The following is a 7037-nucleotide window of genomic DNA, read 5'->3' on the forward strand; positions in this document are numbered from 1 at the left end:
TAGTTAAGATTTTGGTATCAGATATCTAAGTCAAAGGCACTGTCATTCTTTGAGGAGTTTTTCTACCAACTCCTCTTCATCCCATCCTCTCTTATCTGCACTCAAAGGATCCTGGCCACTATGGCCAATCCACTAGAAAAAGGAAACCTAGGTCCACACACAAATCCAAACCCAGGGGAGGGTTTGGGCCCATATTTCACAGCAGTTCAGCCAAACAGTGAGATTAGGATACTTGTTAGTGTGCTGACAAGTGATGACAAATGCTGAAGCAAACACTAACAACCTAAAGTATAATGAAGCTATTCATCCGATTTTCTATATAGAGAAAATATATTTAAAATTCTTGTGTGAACTTTATAGGCTTAAATCACCATACATGGCAGACAAACCATTTCTAACTTAATTTAAACTCTATTTATATCCTGCTCATATGGTGTAGTAATAAATACATGTACTCTTGATTTTCCTAAAATACTACTTGTCAGGTAGTGAAAACAGTATAAATATGATAATACAGCTACAAATGAAAACCTATGTTACCTATTAACATAATGCATATAAATACATAAATATGTAATATAATTATATAGGATACAGTTCATTTTAAATCTCTTGCAAATGGAGTACCTATTAATTAGTATAATTATTTTCAATTTGCCTTAAATGCATATAATTATTTTTCTTTTATTTTGATAAAAGGAGTTGAATTATAGTATGTTTTTGAATGCTGTAGGTATTCCCACCTTATTACAATAACTGGTATTAATAACCAGTTAGTGCTAATAACAACTGGTATTAATTAATAACCTTTATTACGGATGAAACTAAGTGAGTTACACTTTAGGTAAATAAAAGCATCACTTATTGAAATAACATTTTATTACTCATTAACTATTAGACCTTTGCATAGTATTAGTCTCTGGAATCAAACGTGAAAGATAAAAGCAAAAACAAGCACTACTTCTATGTGATTTTTAAAATTTCATTCATTCAAATGCAAATATGGTATATTTAAAAGGTTATCTGATTGGTGGAAAAAAATAAACTGAATTTATTACAATTATATAAAAAGTGTACTTTGTAATCTCAATAAAATAATTATTTATAGAAATTGGCTACTTATAAACCACTTAAATCAATTTTATTTAATGTAGCTTTTTGCAATGCTATAAACTGGTGATTCACCATCCAAGGTATGCTACACATGACCTTTAAAAAACATATCCCTGTTTTCAATATATGTGACAACAGGGTTAATTATAAAATAAATTACTCTCAAAACATACTGTTAACATGTTGCTAATGCATTGCACTGGGTAACTACGAGAGTCAGTAAATACATACTTGCGCTCATACAAATATCACCAACAACATTTTAAAGGTTGGAAGTCATTACTAAAGGACACATTAGTATAGTCTGAGAAATGACTAGGAAGACATTAATACCAAAATTGATGTAAGTACTAAAAGTCTTGCTACATTTTAAATATAGGTTATTAAACTTTTCAAACCTTTCCCTTTGCAAATCATTTTTAGTTTTATATTAATTCTACCAGGAGGATAGATCATTCATCTAAAATATTTAAGATACCTTAATTTTAGACAATTCTGATTTAAAAGGAAGCTGAAAATGGCAGAAGCCATGATTGATAAAATACTATATTTCTAATTAGTTTCTGATTTTATATTATATCTTACTGCTTGCAAAATGATATTACACCATATTTTATTATGTAAAACCTCAATTGCTAAAATTAGGCTCCTTCTCTAATACCTTACATTTGTCTTAATTTTATAAAAGTTTACATGAAAATTTAGCACACATTAAAGCCTGACAAACAATGTCAACAGAGACAAGTGTTGATGATTTTTTGTAGTTCTATATCTGTCTTCTTTTCACGTTAGTATCTTGAAGCAATCAAGAAGACATATTTATGAAATAAATTATGGTCTAACTAAATTTCTTAGAGTAGAAAGCATTTATGACAGTTCAGACCTAGTATAGCTGAATCAAATGATTTCTTCTGACAGGCCCAATAAATTCTGACAATACCAAGGCAAGGTAAAGGACTTACAGGATTCAGATACTTAGGGTTTTTTCTTTTCTCTTTTTCCTTAGCAGATTGATACAATAAAACAACCCAAGAAGTGAGCTTGGATCTTTAAAATATCGGACCTTTGCCTATAGGGCTTAAAAGTATTTTCAGTTCTCACTAGATAACCCCATATAATATTATCAATTCAAAACCTATTTCCTGTTAAACTCTCTCAATTAAAGCAGGAAAATTTTAATATCGTTATAGTCACATCCCTGAACTGCAAGGTCATAATGGAGTTATAAGGCATGTTGTGTCAGCTCGTGGAAAGCTGTGGACAGAGGTTAGGACTGATAGGGAAACTCTGCTAGAAGTGTTACTCCTTCACTGTGGAAACAGGACCTTATGAAACTTCATAGGCTGTACTTTCTCCGAGTGTAGTAAATGGCTTTTGCCTTGGTCTCCGGCAATCTCCATACTCCTAACACAAATCCGTTTTCCGTCTTCATGTCACTTGAGCTATCATCATTTGGGATACTCGAGCACTCACTTCTTGAAACAATTTCTTTAAGTCAGGACAATACCTTCTGCTGGCTTCTCATCTATTTCTTGAATCAACCATTTCTTTCTCCTCTTCATCTCCCTTACTTTTAAAATTGGAATGCATCCAGTAAAAACTGCCGTTTCACAAACATTCCTCACTTAGATTCCTCCCTTTAACTTGAGACTCGGATGTTAAACAGACAACTCCAACTCAACATATCCAACACAGAATGTCATTTCTCCCCTGAAGGTTCTTCTGCTCACATACTGTCAATCTCGATTAATAGCACCTCTATTTATCCAATGACTCAGATCAAAAATTTGGAATCATCTTTGATTACCAACTTTCTCTAGCATCTCACATTCAATTAGAGGACAACTGATAGCTCCATCCTGAAATCATAACTGTAACCCGACCAGTTTCTACCTACCACTTCTAGTGCTATTACTCCGGTGCAAGCTACAAATATCCCTCATTTGTTTTAATAGCTTTTTCACTGGTTTTCCTCTTTTATGCTGGCTAATCCTCTCCCCAGAAGTCAGAATCTAGATCATCTCAGTCCTCTGCCCAAAACCCTATAACATCATCCAATCACTCAGAATAAAATTTCAATGTTCTTTCGATGTCTTCAAAACCTACATGACCTGGCCCCATTTCTTTTGTGGCCTTATCTCTTACTATTGTCCCCAGTATTCACTCAGCTCCAGACACACTGATATACTTCCATTTCTTATAATATGCTAAAGATTCCTGTGCCTTGGAGATCTGCACTGGCTGTATCCCATGCCTAGAACTCTTTCCCCCAGCTTATTCCCTCCCTTTGGTTCTCCACTTACATGTCAATGCACCCTTCATCTTGTCCTTGATAACACTGCAGAAAATAGGCACACCTTTTCATACACTTTCCTACTTAGCAATCTTTATTAACCTCCACAGCATTTACAACTATCTGATATTAAACACCACCTTGCCATGTTATATATGAGTATTTATTTATTGCCTCCTATACGCTCATGTATCAAAGTGAAAATCTAAGCTCTTACAACTTTCATGTCTCACTGGAAGGGCACAGGTAAGGTAATAATTTTTAAAAATTAATTCATTTTATACTTGAAAAGTTCCACTAAGTATAATATTAAGGGAAAGAGAATAACAATTGTGAAAAGGAGGTGGCAATTTCAAATATCATGGTCAGGAAATGATTCATTAAGAAAATGGTTTCTGAAGAAAGACTGGAACAAAGAAAGTGAACGAGCGATTTATACATCTAACAAAAGGCCATTCTATACATACGGAGAACTCAGTGAATATTACTGCTTCAAAAATATTACTGGTATCTTTGAGAAATAGCACAAATGCTGATGTGAGTCGATATAGTGATAACAAGGAGGAACTGAAAGTACTGTGTTCAAGCATACTTTGTAGGACAGGCTTCCCTATTAAGATGCATTGAAGAAAAGCCCTGAAGGAAGTCATCTACAGGGAAGAACATATCAAACAGAAAAAACTGCAGTTTCTGAAAGAGGAAGATGCCTGATACACTGAGGGGACAGGTGGGGGGAGATGAAGTCAGAGGCATTTGGGGGCCAGATCACATAGAACCTCTTTCAGCACAATGGGAAGACTCAGCATTTTGCTCTGAGTGAAGTAGGAAACTACTGGAGGGCTTTATGCAGAGAAGCGACATAAACTAATGTACATTTTAACAGTATCCTTCAGGCTACCATTTTGAAATACTCCTTAGGTGACCCTGGTAGAAACAAGAAGAATTTGAAGGCTACTGCACTTGGATTAGTGAGAGACAGATTAGAGATTCTAATCCAAGTGAGAGATGATGGTGTTTTAAAGCAGAATGTTGAGATTTAAGATACAATAGGAAAGAGAATACCAGTAAGATGGCAAAGAAAGAAGTAAAGACAACTCTTTCAAGGATTTTTACTCAAAACAGGAAGAAGGAATTGGTGCAGATTCTGCAGACAACAGTGCAGTCCCCATGGGGAGGGAAACATTCAAAACGAGAATAATAACAAAGTGTATAACAACAGAGGAGGTCAGAGATTAGATATAATTTGACATTAAGATAACACTCTGTTCACATTTGTCTACCACACTTGAATGAGTACCATGAATACAGGTACGTCATCTGTTTTGCTTATCCACACATCCTCAGTGCCTACAAAGTGCCTCATACCTAAAATGTAATCCATAAATATTTATTGATTAAATAGCATGAATTATGGAATTGCTGCTTAACTAAATATAGAATTTTTTTTTTTAAATGCTACTCTCAGTATCTCAATGAGAAGGTACTGAATATGGATTATGAAGCAGAGCTGACAAAGACAATTACATTATGGAGAAATAAACTTCAGATATGGCAATATCTGCCATATCTGCTACTGTGAAATTCAAAGATCATATATATTCTTCAATATTCTGAACAGATTTTACCAAGTCCATTGACATTTTGTGCATGCCTACTATGTACCGGATTGGAGAAATACAAGGATGAAGAAAATATAGCCCTTGTCCACATAATTTAAACAGTCACAAAAATTACTTCTGCCTTAAGTAGGCTAAATCTCAGAATGGGGCCACACTATAGGAAGGCTTTTACAGTTGGGTAGGTTTTTTTGTTAGATGGGAATAAAGAATGTCATCACAGACATAAATAATAGAATTTATAAATATAACTCATGCATAACTGGGTGTGAAAGAATTAAATGGCAATATTCCCTGATCTGCAGCTAGAGGGGGGTTTTGTGGTGTAAAACAAAGTATAGTTTAGCATCATATAATGGAGGAGAGTATTTTATGTTTAGAGCCTATCTAAAGTGATTTTTTTACTCCCAAATAATAGCAACAGCAACAACAACAACAACCACTTTTAAAGCAATTCTCCCTTTCCTGTAGTCCACAGAGTACACAGTAAATTGTGCCTGGAACACTTTCAGTTTATTTTGCATCCAGACATCATTAAACCTTTGATGAATGCTATAATCTTTTTCCACAAAAATTTAATGCACATTTGTGCATACACACAAAATCTTGCACACAGTTTCATTTGAATTATAGGAAGTCCATGAAACACAACAATGAATGACCATTTCAGATTAATTATACATGAGACCTACATTTTGCAAAACCCACTGAATGAGGCAATCTTCCTAAGCAATGAATTGCTAAGGACTACATCATGAGGAAAGTTGAAGCTTTTGCAGATGTAAAAATTGAGAGATGTTTCATATGGTTTTAAATAATTAGAAACAAGAATATTAAGAATATCATCCTTCCAGGAGCTTTTACAAGTTAACTATTTCCTCTTCAAAACAAACTTTTGTACTAAGATGACGATGATTATTATTTTCTAAGGAAAATAAGAGATAAATTTGGCAATCTGTCATAGTTACATGTGAGTAAATGCAGGAGTTGAGCCATAAAACTAGGGGGTTTGTCACAGACCCTGCTATGTTAAACAAATACTGTATTTCTTTTAACAAAGAGAATCAATAAAAACTCAAAAAGAATCATTAGAGTAGATCAAAGCAGAGATTACTACCTCTCCCACACATGGTTAAACATTCAAGCCAAGTTTGAGGGAAGAGAAAGTTGATGTTTTTCCCAAATCCGCTGAGGATATGTGCCTCCAGTATTGGAGGGACAGCGTGTTACAGAACAACTCACCCACTGAAAAAGGAGAGTGAAATAAATAAATGTCTTTGAAAATATCAGAGTGCTATCAAGGAACTTCAGGAACCAAGATCCAGGAGAAAAGAGAATCACAGAAAGGTGAACCTCCAATTTTGCACTTCTGTCTTTGAGGAATTTATGGAGCATAATCTGTGGCTGAGTTTGAGAAATTAAGCCACCACTACCATTGTCCAGGGATAGAGGGAAAAATACTGGAGTTCAGAGTGCACTAGTAAGGAGAGGGTTGGTCAGCTCCACATTGGAGATCTACACAAGTTCAAATCCTAGAAGTAGGGATAAAACCCTAGCAAAGACTGAATATCAGTAGCCAAACAGTCAAATCTATAGTAGAATTAAGGGTGTTCTTTCACTGATGCTAATTAGCTGCACTAGGAACATGAAGAATGAAAAGTACAGAGAAAACCATGCCTAAACACTCAGTAACAAAACTACCAAAATACAAAGCAAACAATTAAAATGAGAAAGTAAAAACATACATATATTACATTCAAGGAAGAAAAGCAAATTCCCTTCCTAACTAAAACAAAAGGAGCTAGAGAACAAGGAAATTATATATTCCTAAAGGAAAAAAAGAAGTCAGAATTAGACATCCCATAAAATTCCTCCAAAAATGCAGGAAAGTAAAGACACTTCCAGGCATACAAAGTTGAGAAAATTACAATAAAGGTAAGTTCCACATGAGAAAGCAATGATCTCATGGGAAAGCCCAGAACTACTCAATAAAAAATATAAATATATAAATAATT

The sequence above is a fragment of the Panthera onca genome, chromosome A1 (assembly GCF_046562875.1).
Source record: "Panthera onca isolate mPanOnc1 chromosome A1, mPanOnc1 haplotype 2, whole genome shotgun sequence".
NCBI classification, from domain to species: Eukaryota; Metazoa; Chordata; class Mammalia; order Carnivora; family Felidae; genus Panthera; species Panthera onca.